The 12163-nt window shown below is 42.1% G+C and overlaps 1 gene segment (V, D, J or C); it reads right to left on the reverse strand.

The window, feature by feature from the left end:
* Positions 1 to 662: 662 nt before the first annotated feature.
* Positions 663 to 12163, reverse strand: part of LOC309516856 (Ig mu chain C region-like) — an 80629-nt gene continuing 69128 nt past the window's right edge. The window contains exons 5-7 of the C gene segment in view: positions 4346 to 4678; positions 2393 to 2728; positions 663 to 1273 (exon numbers count right to left, since the gene is read on the reverse strand).

Below are 12163 nucleotides of genomic sequence, written 5' to 3' on the forward strand. Positions count from 1 at the left end.
CAGAGATTTGTGTGCGTGTGTCTGAATGAATTCAATAAATTAGTTCTTGTCAATATTTCTGTTTTAAATGTAGTAAGAATAATAAAAGAAGATCCCTGCAAGATCAGGCCAAAGTCCCATTTAGCATCGGATACTCCCAGTGGTCAACTGGATACATTTGGGAAGCCAATGAACAGGACCTGAATGCAACAGTGGTTCCCACCAGCAGCAACAACAACTGGTATTCTGAGACAGATTGTCTCCAACAGTGGAGGTGGAATAATAATAATAATAATAATAATACCCTGCCGATTAGGCTGGGTTTCCCCAGCCGCTCTGGGGAACATAGCCACTGTAGGTAGTAGCCATTGTCAATGATAACAAAAGCAAACATAACCTTTATTTATTTATTTTGTGCTATATGTTTATATGCCCTGCTTGTTAATGAAGCTCTAGAATCTTCCAACATGATGCACCTAATGGACAAAGTGATTCCTGGGAGCAGTAAGTCCTGCAAACACAATCATGGAAGATTGGGTGTCTAATGCTTCCAGATCATATTTGAGTGGGTAGAAGCTTAATTTCCCATCCAATTCAAAGGGGGGTAGAGACCTCATCTCACGGTTGTGTGACTGGGGATTAACATTAACCCCCTTATCACCATTTCTAACCACAAGACAGAATTATCTTCTTATGTTTCGATAAACTTTCTTTATTTCAAACTATAGTTTTACTTCAAAGAGATGAGGCCAGTTAATTCTACAACATTCAGGGTACATCACCTCTCGTTTCCTCCACAAAAGGCCAATAATTAAACAAATGGAGACACAATAAGGGAAAGCAGATGCTGGCAGAATTAGGAAGCTGAGAAAGATGTGCAGGAGGCTTGACAAGAATGGTTATTGGCAACTGCTGGCGATGTCAGAGAGCACGAGGGAGACGTTGACAACGGTTGGTTTACCCGTATTCTTGTCTACAGTCTTCTGAGACGTCTGGAGGGGCAACATCTCATGCCCCACCACGCAAGTGTAAGTAGTTCCAGAATTCCACTCTTCTGCGTTGACGTCAAGCATGCTATAGGCATAATACCGCTTGAGTGCCTTGGACTCCTGGATGGCTGTGCTGGTGAAGTATTTGGAAGCATCCACGGGCTCATCATTCCGCAGCCATTTGACAAAGAACTCAGGAGGGGAGAAATCTTTCATCAAACAAGTGACGGTGGCTGTTTCCTGCAGAGCAAGCTGATCCGAAGGAGGAGGAAGGATATAGGTATGTGGAGCAGAGGGGTTGCCATCTGGAAGGTTTAAGGGGGGACGACGATGAAGAGATTATCAAATGCATGGTTTTAAAAGTACATTGCTAACCATCTTGTTTCCTTCCTTCCTTCACCATGACCTCATTTGTATGGTTTGAGAGAGTTAGATGAAGACTTAAGATGAATGGTAGAAGTCTTCTAGCAGGTGACCTGGACATTGACCAAAGATGACCAGATGCAATGGCTTTCTAAATCTGGATTTTTATTAAAGACTGTTATGACATGGTCCACTGCTCTGTGTGTGCATGTACTTAAAAAGAGTGGAAGCGCATAAGAGAGACAGAGAGACTATGGTTCACGTTCCCACTAAGCACATGTAGACACATCATCTCTTCATTGCTGAGGTGGGCTTAGAATGGGGGCTTCATCTACTCTAAGAGCAGTCTTGTATCATTTATGACCCAATAAGACACATGGACAACACCAAGGATTTTTGATAGCCCACTAGGGGCTAAATTGTTGTTCTGTTTTGGTTGCCTATCTGAAAAAGGCACATGAAATGCCACACAATGCGTGGCTGGTGGATTGTCTTTGCCTTCATGGGCACTGCTTGTCCCTAAACAGAAGTCCACAAATACAGTTTCTATGCTACAGATTAGTGTGACCTGAAATTTGCAAACAGAAACCCACATTTGAATTTCTTAAAGTTCACACTGGTTGGCCTCTGTCAGACCATTGTAACTCAGTTTGGTCTACCTCATTAGACATCCAGTGCATTAAAAGGAACTATTAAATTAATAAGTATGAGCAAAAGAAGTACTAACTGAAATTAAAGCAATTGAAATGGAGCCATCTTTAGTTGTGCCAAAGGCTTAGACTCGGGTATCAAATCAGCCATTCCCAAAATACTACTCTCCTGATATCTTGGACTGTGAAACATATCTTTCCTAGTTAGCATTACCAATAGTCAAAGCTGATAGAAATTTTAGTCCAGAATCGCTGGAGGCCACCAGGTTGGGAAAAATCTATACTTAATGATTGTTAGGGCAGAAGAAAACTATTCTGAGCCTTCTGAAGTCTGGTAAAGCCAAACTCCTAATAAAGTGACATTGAGCGTTGTTAGCCATTTTTCTAAGATGATGTAAAATAGACACCAACCTTGAGGCTTGCGTAGGGATCTGATTTCCATTGAGGGAAATAAAGCTGGGTGAATAATTTTGCATTTGAAAGTTTCCCCTTTGTTCCACTCATCTGCACACACCGTAGCTACTGCATCCTTGAATAGCAGCCCACTGCTTTCTTGTTCTTGGGAAGGTTTAAGGATAGTCTCTAGGGGTGTGTCATCATCTGCTCGTGTCCAGGTGACTTTCAGCTCATTAAGATCTTGCTCCTCAGGTATGTTCGAAATTCTGCAGGTCAGATTGGCCATCTTGGTTTGGAAAATATCAACAAAGGAAGGCTGGATGGTCTCAACCTTGACAGGGACAAGGAGATCTAAAAAAGAAAGAAGAGCATTCAGCTCCACAGCAGACCAACTTCTATTGACACCTCAAAACCTGTTTTTTCTTAATCCCCAACATATATCTGATTCAATCAATCAATCAGTTTATTACAGTCATAGACCAGCAGTCAGAGAATAGAATATTAAGTGGGTAAGAAACAAAACTGATAATTAAAACAGATAAAAACTAAAAACAAATAAAAACATTCAGTTAAAACAACTGTAAGAGGGTCAGAACTAAAAGACTCGCATTAAAACAGACAATTAAAACAGTTCTATTTTTATGGCCAACTAAAATTGAGAATTTCTCCATCCTTTGTGTGCACCATATAGATTGGAAAAGGTCTTGTAGATGGGAGTCCTTGCCAGCTGCTGCACAAGTGTGTTTCCTTAGTGATCCACTGATCTGCCAGATCTAGAGTTTCTACACTGTGCTTTGTAAAACCCCAAATACATAAAGTCTTCATTAGGGGAAATATTTAAAAAAAAAATATAAGAATATTTTGTTTGTTTTTGTCTATAAAAATAATGTCAGCATTGGCTCAGTAGAAAAGAATGGGGGCAATGTCTACCATAATATCTCATGTAACACTAAAACCAAGGTTGGACCTACCCCAGCAGTATCCTAGAATATGCTGAAGGATACTGTTTCTGCAGTATGTGTCTTCACTTCAGAGCTTGCCCTAGAATCTGTTTAGGTAAGATAACTCAGTATTCTAGAGCAAGTCCACCTCTGGTTCAGCCTGTAGGCATGTATAGATTCTGATGAAATCCTAGATGAGTTTTAGTGAATAAACTAGAATCTCTGCCGTGTTACTCAACAAATATCCCCAGAATGCAATCAAATATATTGAGTGTTTCTTCCTGAGGACAAGATTGAATCTGTCCCTGTTGCGTTGGAACGGCAAACAAATTTCCTGATGGAATTTTCAACTTACTGCCACAAATAAGGGGTTCACAAATGGGGAACATAGCCATTGTAGGTAGTAGCCATTGTCAATGATAACAAGAGCAACCATAACATTGATTGATTGATTGCTATATGTGTATACGCCCTGTTTGTTAATGAAGCTCTAGATTCTTCCATCATGATGCACCTAATGGACCAAGTGATTTCTGGAAACAGTAAGTCCTGCAAGCACAATCATGGAAGATTGGGTGTCTATTACTTCTATCACCCTCTGAAAATTCCAGATCATATTTGAGAAGATGCTGTGGGTGGAAGCTTAATTTCCCATCCAATTCAAAGGGGGGTAGAGACCTCATCTCACGTTTGTGTGACTGGGGGTTAACATTAACCCCCTTATCACCATTTCTAACCACAAGACAGAATTATCTTCTTATGTTTTGATAAACTTTCTTCATTTCAAACTATTGTTTTACTTCAAAGAGATGAGGCCAGTTAATTCTACAACGTTCAGGGTACAACACCCCTCTTTTCCTCCACAAAAGGCCAATAATTAAACAAATGGAGACACAAGAAGGGAAAGTAGGTGCTGGCAGAATTAGGAAGCTGAGAAAGATGTGCAGGAGGCTTGACAAGAATGGCTATTGGCAACTGCTGGCGATGTCGGAGAGCACGAGGGAGACGTTGACAATGGTTGGTTTACCCATATTCTTGTCTATGGTCTTCTGAGATGTCTGGAGGGGCAACATCTCATGCCCCACCACGCAAGTGTAAGTAGTTCCAGAATTCCACTCTTCTGCGTTGACGTTCAGCATGCTATAGGCGTAATACCGCTTGGGTGCCTTGGACTCCTGGGTGGCTGCGCTGGTGAAGTATTTGGAAGCATCCATGGGCTCATCATTCCGCAGCCATTTGACAAAGAACTCAGGAGGGGAGAAATCTTTCATCAAACAAGTGATAGTGGCTGTTTCCTGCAGAGCCAGCTGATCCAAAGGAGGAGGAAGGATGTAGATATGTGGAGCAGAGGGGTTGCCATCTGGAAGGTTAAAGGCGGGGGGGGGGGGATGAAGAGAATATCAAATGCATGGTTTTAAAAGTATCTTGTTGCCTTCCTTTCTTAAGCATGACCTCATTTGTATGGTTTGAGAGAGTCAGATGAAGACATAAGATGAATGGTAGAAGTCTTATATCAGGTGACCTGGACATTGAGCAAAGATGACCAGATGCAATGGCTTTCTAAATCTGGATTTTTATTAAAGACTGGGATGACATGGCCCACTGCTCAGTGTGTGCATGTACGTAAAAAGAGTGGAAGCGCATAAGAGAGACAGAAAGACTATGGTTCACGTTCCCACTAAGCACATGCAGACACATCATCTCTTCATTGCTGAGGTGGGCTTAGAATGGGAGCTTCATCTACTCTAAGAGCAGTCTTGTATCATTTATGACCCATTAAGCCACATGGACAATACCAAGGATTTTTGATAGCCTACTAGGAGCTAAATTGTTGTTCTGTTTTGGTTGCCTGTCTGAAAAAGGCACATGAAATGCCACACAATACATGGCTGGTGGGTTGTCTTTGTCTTCGTGGGCACAGCTTGTCCCTAAACTAAAGGCCATGAATACAGTTTCTACGCTGCAGATTAGTGTGACCTGAAATTTGCAAACAGAAACTGTGGTGAAATATTTTTGCTTTGGAAGTTGGAAACCCACATTTGAATTTCTTAAAGTTCACACTGGTTGGCCTCAGTCACACCATTGTAACTCAGTTTGGTCTATCTCATTAGGCACCCAGAGAAATAAGAGGAACTATTAAAATAATAAGTGTGATAAAAAAGTACTAACTGGAATTTAATCAATTGAAATGGAGACATCTTTAGGTCTGCCAAAGGCTTAGACTCAGGTATCAAATCAGCCATTACCAACTGCTAGTCTCCTGATATTTTGGACTATGAAAGATAGCTGCCATAGTTTGCACGACCAATAGTCCAAGGTGATAGAAATTTTATTTTTATTTTTAAACAATTTTTCAGTTTATTCATATGCTGACAAACATATATGCCATGCAAACAAATACCAAATAAAGATAACAAAAGAGAAAAAGAGAAAAGGAAAGAAAAGATTGCTAAAAATAAATATATATCTAAAAGACTGGTGATATATGTAACCAAATACTCATTTCCATTAGAGATTTTAGTCCAGAATAGCTGGAGGCCACCAGGTTGGGAAAAATCTATACTTAATGATTGTTAGGGCAGAGCAAAACTATTATGAGCCTCCTGGAGTCTGGTAAAGCCAAAGTCCTTTAAAAAAGTGACATTGAGGGTTGTTAGCCATTTTTGTAGGATGATGTAAAATAGACACCTACCTTGAGGCTTGTGCAGGGATCTGACTTCCATTGAGGGAAATAAAGCTGGGTGAATAATATTGCATTTGAAAGTTTCCCCTTCGTTCCACTCATCTGCATTCACTGTAGCTACTGCATCCTTGAATAGCAGCCCATTGCTTTCTTGTTCTTGGGATGGTTTAAGGATAGTCTCTAGGGGTGTGCCATCAACTGCTCGTGTCCAGGTGACTTTCAGCTCCTTAAGATCTTGGTCCTCAGGTATGTTCGAAATTCTGCAGGTCAGAATGGCTGTTTGGGTTTGGAAAATATCAGCAAAGGAAGGCTGGATGGTCTCAACCTTGACAGGGATAGGAGGATCTTAAAAAAAGTAAGAAGAAGATTCAATTCCACAGCAGACCAACTTCTATTGGCACCTCAAAACCCTTAATCCCCAACATATATCTGATTCAAAATCCAAAGTACACAAGAGTTCTATTTTTTTGGCCAACTAAAATTGAGAATTTCCCCATCCTTTGTGTGCACCATATAGATTGGAGAAGGTCTTGTAGATGGGAGTCCTTACCAGCTGCTGCACAAGTGTGTTTCCTTAGTGATCCACTGATCTGCCAGATCTAGAGTTTCTACACTGTGCTTTGTAAAACCCCAAATACACAAAGCCTTCATCAGGGGAAATATTAAAAACAAAATACAAGGAGACTTTGTTTGTTTTTTGTCTATAAAAATAATGTCAGTATTTTCTCAGTAGAAAAAAATGGCGGCAACGACTACCATAATATCTCATGTAACACTAAAACCAAGGTTGGATCTACTCCAGCAGTATCCTAGAATAGGCTGAAGGATACTGTTTCTGCAGTACGTGTCATCAGATCTTGCCCTAGAATCTGTTTAGGTAAGATAATTCAGTATTCTAGAGCAAGCCCACCTCTGGTTTAGCCTGTAGGCATGTATAGATTCTGATGAAATCCTAGATGAGTTTTAGTGAATAAACCTCAATCTCTGCTGTATTAATCAACAAATATTTCCAGAATGTGACCAAATATATCGAGTGCTTCTTCCTGAGGACAAGATTAGATCTGCCCCTGTTGCGTTGGAATGGCTAACCAGTTTCTGGATGGAATTTTCAACTTACTGCCACAAATAAGGGGTTTGCTGATGTTCCTTATCCCATTGAATTTCTCATTGGACACTTTGCAGGAAAACTTCTTGCCGTTGTCCCAGTCTCTCTTGGTGACTGTTAGTTCACTCCTCAGGCTGTGACTGCATTTTGAGGTTGAAATGGTAGTGGGGCCACCAGATTGAAGAACTGCTTCATCCCTCAGCCACTGGAGTGTGGTTTTCTCAGTGTGCAAATTAATAGCATTGCAGGTGATGATGGCATTTAAAGGGGACCCCACAAAATCCATTAGGCGTGGTGCGCTGATGATAATGTTAGGTGGAGTGGCCGGGTTCAGTGCTTGAGAAGGAAGGAAAACAGTGCAAAGTAACTGTTTCATCGCAGATGAATCCAGCAACCCAAGGGTAAGATATACATCTGGAGGTATTCCTATGTGGCGAGATCTGCAGACCAAATTCATGAGATTGTCTTCTAGCAGATTGTGTGCCTGGCCTACTCTAGAGAAACATGTTCATATTAAATCAACTGGAGCAGGGCTTCATTTGAGGCAAACCAAATGTGAGTTGGGTTCAGCCTGCAGAGGCAGGGCGCAGCCTCAGAACAAATTTAAGAGTAAAAACAGAGAAGGTAAAGAGTTCATTTCCCATGCTACAGGGTAATCATATGCAAGGGCTCATACAAACTTCTGCTTCCCCCCAGGAAAACCCAGTCTTTGTTGCTGAATAGGAGGAAACATCAGTCAGGTTTCGTTGGTTTGACATTTGCTCCAATTCAGCAGTGAAGAGCGGTTTTTGTCTGGGAAAAGGAAAATTGCTCGGACCCATGCTTTCTAGACATGGGACAAGGGGAAGGGGAAAGAAACACTATTTCTCATCTTAAATCAAGGGCAAGATCCTCTCCTCTCCTTTCTCTCCTTGAAATAAATAAATAAACATCCAATGCAGGAATGTCTTAGTTCTGACCTGGACTTACATAATTGTTCATTGTGTCAAGAAGATAAAATGATGTGCTGTAAAGCACTTTAGGAACTAGATAGTTAATTGGATGCAAGATACATACTTGATGCTAATCTCCTGGTTTGTGTTGCTGTTGGCTGCTAGGTAATGTTGTTTTTTGAAAGAAAAAAAGAAAGAAAAGAAATAAATTCACTTACGCTGACGAACCACTCGTACTGTCCTGGTTGTTGCAGAGTGAGCAGCCGTGCAATAGAAGGGATTGAAATTGCTCCAAGCATCAGAAGAAATAACCGCCTGGGAGCTTACGGTGAAAGCCCCATTGGAGGACCTGATTGAAGGAAATTTATTAATCTCGAAGGTCCCGCCAGTGGCATTGCTCCAGGAGAAAATGACTGGGTCAGTGAAACCCTTGGCCAAACACCCGACGGTGATTCTTGCATCATTTGTAATGCACTTAGAAGACGGAATAAGTGGGAAAACGGTGAGAGCACCTGGAGAAACTGTGGGAGAGAAGAAAAACAAAAGGATAGAGTGTTTTTGGAAGATGTAAAATCTTCAGCTGAGATTGGTTATCTGAAAGGTAATGAACTATTGTTTTGTAGAGAAAGAAACATTAACGTATGTGTGCTATTGCTGAGATGAGTTATTCTGATGCTTTTTTTTGACTACAAGAGGCATGTTTCAGGGTCCTGAGGTATCACCTTACAGTGGTACCTCGGGTTAAGTACTTAATTCGTTCTGGAGGTCCGTTCTTAACCTGAAACTGTTCTTAACCTGAGGTAGCACTTTAGCTAATGGGGCCTCCTGCTGCTGCCGTGCCACCGGAGCATGATTTCTGTTCTCATCCTGAAGCAAAGTTCTTAACTTGAGGTAGTATTTCTGGGTTAGCAGAGTCTGTAACCTGAAGCGTATGTAACCTGAAGTGTGTGTAACCCGAGGTACCACTGTATTTCTGTTTTTAGTTCTTAACTGCTCAACTGTTTCTTGGTTTTCATTGTTAATATGGAATATGGGGCGGGGAGTAGGGGAAGCTTGGTCGGCCTCACAAGATTGTCAAAGCTTTTCTCATGACTTTGGGCATGTAGGACAAGGCAAAGAATGTGGTACCTGTCAGATATTGCCAGATTATGAATCCCATCACTGGGCATGTTGGCTGGGAATGATGAGAACTGGGGCCTAACAACATCTGAAGGGTACCACACTGGCTACTCTTAATGTGTATTAAGAGTATATAATCTTTCTATTTTCTTTCTAGCAGACCATTCAGGAGGGCAGTGAGATTGAAGTGTCCACAGACCATGCTGACACTCCCAGCTACAGTGGTGCCTCGCAAGACAAAAATAATCCATTCCGCGAGTCTCTTTGTCTAGCGGTTTTTTCGTCTTGCGAAGCAACCCTATTAGCGGCTTAGCGGATTAGCGCTATTAGCGGTTTAGTGGCTATTAAAGGCTTAGCGGCTAAAAGGCTATTAGCGGCTTAGCGGCTTAGAAAAAGGGGGGAAGCGAAAAAAACCGCAAGACTTGCAAAACGTTTTTGTCTTGCGAAGCAAGCCCATAGGGAAATTCGTCTTGTGAAGCGTATCAAAAAACGGAAAACCCTTTTGTCTAGCGGGTTTTTCATCTTGCGAGGCATTCGTCTTGTGGGGCACCACTGTATAAAGAGAAATCTCACTCAGGTGATAAACAAACAAAAAACGAAAAAGGACTGAAATAGCAACCACCCCCACTCCAAAGAGGACTAAGAACGTTCACAGAATGTTTTTTATTTAGAGAATTATGACCCCTTCATGCTCAAAGAAAAAATGATAAGGTTTGTAGACAAAGTGCTCCTCTGATTCCAACCCATCACTCTCCTGAATACCCTTCCAGCTACACACAGTTAAAGTCTCTAGTGGGCTAAAACACCCTGGATTGTGCATGTGCAATGGGAAAGCCAGTTTCCTCAGCCTCACCATGCTTAAGTATTTGTGCTTCTTCAATTTTCCAATGCCACCTATTCACTCGGAATGTTTGAGAACTTCCTAGTAGCTGGTAGTGGGGATTTAGGCATGGGATGGGAACCCTCACTCTTTACAGGATGAGCTTTTAGCCAAGGTTGTTGGCTTATGAAAGGAGATGTTGTGTACATCAGGGAAGCTTACACGGGGGTCTTAAAGGTGCTTGATGTTGGAATGTTGGAGTTCATAAATTTATGCCTGCAGATGAAAAGCCAAGTCATGGCTGATTAAGTGTAAATGCTTGCATCTACAGCTCAGCTCGAGGTCATGAGCTCAAGGAACCTGTGCCACAAATGACACAGCACATGAGAGAGTATAACTAGCCTTGTGTTTGTAACAAGTAGTGTGACTTGCTGGAAGGTAGCATTCCTGTGTTGGATCTCTGGCAGAAAGTGTTTTTCCTGGAAAGACTTTAGTTGCTCTATTCCGAGAGGCAGACAGAGGTAGGATCACTTTATACTTGTATATAGTTGTGTTTTTAGCTGTCAGTAAAATACACTGTTGCTGACCTTACTAAACTGTCTGGCATATTTTTTTCTGCAACCAATGTCCTGGGTTCAATTGCACATTTCGCTTGGTGTGCTAACTGCCCTCTGCCCATGCCTCAAGAGAATAAAGACTCAAGCGATTCTGTTGCTGACATCCCCTAAACCTCCACCCTAGCCATCTATGTCCACAATCCTTGGGTTTATTTACTCACAAGATTGCCTTACGCCACATGTGCCCACCTGACCTACAGAATCAGCACTATTACACTCATTCTGCAGTTGTAAAAACACACACATTTTAAATTGGCACTGGACTCCCTTCCTAATCATAGCAGGCAGATGCAGTTGCTTTGTAATCTTCATCTAGTAAGGGCTTGGCATAGTGCAGCCTCTGAAAGAAACTCAGCCCCTGGCTCCCTTCTGCTGATCTCCACCAGGTAAGTATTAATATTCAGGCCTCAGCTTTCCTCGGGTCTTTTCCTCACATCTCTCTTTTCAACTCATTTCCCTCTAGCTCAACTGCGGAAATTAACTCCTCACTTTATAACCTGTAGCCAATCCGAGTCTGCTATCACCCAGACCAATCAGAATGAACTTACCTAATGCACCTCCCAATCAGTGCTATTTTTCTAGAAAAAAAGAGGTGCCAGAACTTGTTTTCTTAGAATGGCAATGGCACCCACCTGAGGGGTGCCAGAACTGAGTTCCAGCTGAAAAAATGTAAGCCCTACTCCTAACACATTCTCCCTTTTCTCAGAGTCTGCCCCCATGTATTTACTGCTAAACAGGCTTGCAGCATAGCAGTAAAGCAAAGCACAAGTCCTTGAGCTTTGACAGTCACGGGAATCTCAGAATATATTTTCCTTCAAAACATATACACTTAGACAATATTTCTTTACATTGTGTGGATAAAAGAAAGGTCTGGAGATGTGTCCCAGGAGGACACTTTCTTCATCCCCAAACTCTCCCATGCAATGTACGAAGGGATTTTAAAACACTTTTTATGCTGTACTGCTGCAATTTATTTCGGTGAGCAGTATCTTGCTCACTTAGCAGCCACATGCTTGGAAGAACTGTGCACAGTTCCCTCTGCTGTCTTTGGCCCCAGAGGACCAGCAGAAACCTCCCCAAAGAAGGGACTTGGTTGTGATGCTTGCTCACCTCCTAGCTAAGCATTAAATCTCTGGGGTTACTGAGTGAGTTACAGAGCTCAGATGTCCCACAACTGTTTCAGGGATGGTGCTGAAGGCTTGTGTGTCTTGGTTGAGTGTGCCAAGCTTTGGGGAGGCTGAGACATGACCAGTTGCTCCTCTTGGCCTTCCTGATGCCATTTACCTCCCTTCTCAGATAAGCATCCCAGACTCAATTGAGAGAATCCCCAGATAGGACTGAATACACTTCTGGGCTGAAAGCCATTGCCAGTCAGTGTAGGCAATACTGAGCTAGATGGACTAAGTGGTCTGACTCAGTATAAGGCTGCTTCCTGTATCCCTAGGACACCCTGAATTGCTCTCTGTGCAAAGCAATAGGTTTCTGAGCTAGGGGAATCTCAGGTGGAGTTCACCTTGAGGCATTGGAGGGAATTTGGGGCTTTTTGTAAAAGAGCCCCTTTAATGAGAC

This window comes from Podarcis vaucheri (genome assembly GCF_965113315.1).
Source record: "Podarcis vaucheri genome assembly, chromosome: 13".
Taxonomy (NCBI): Eukaryota; Metazoa; Chordata; class Lepidosauria; order Squamata; family Lacertidae; genus Podarcis; species Podarcis vaucheri.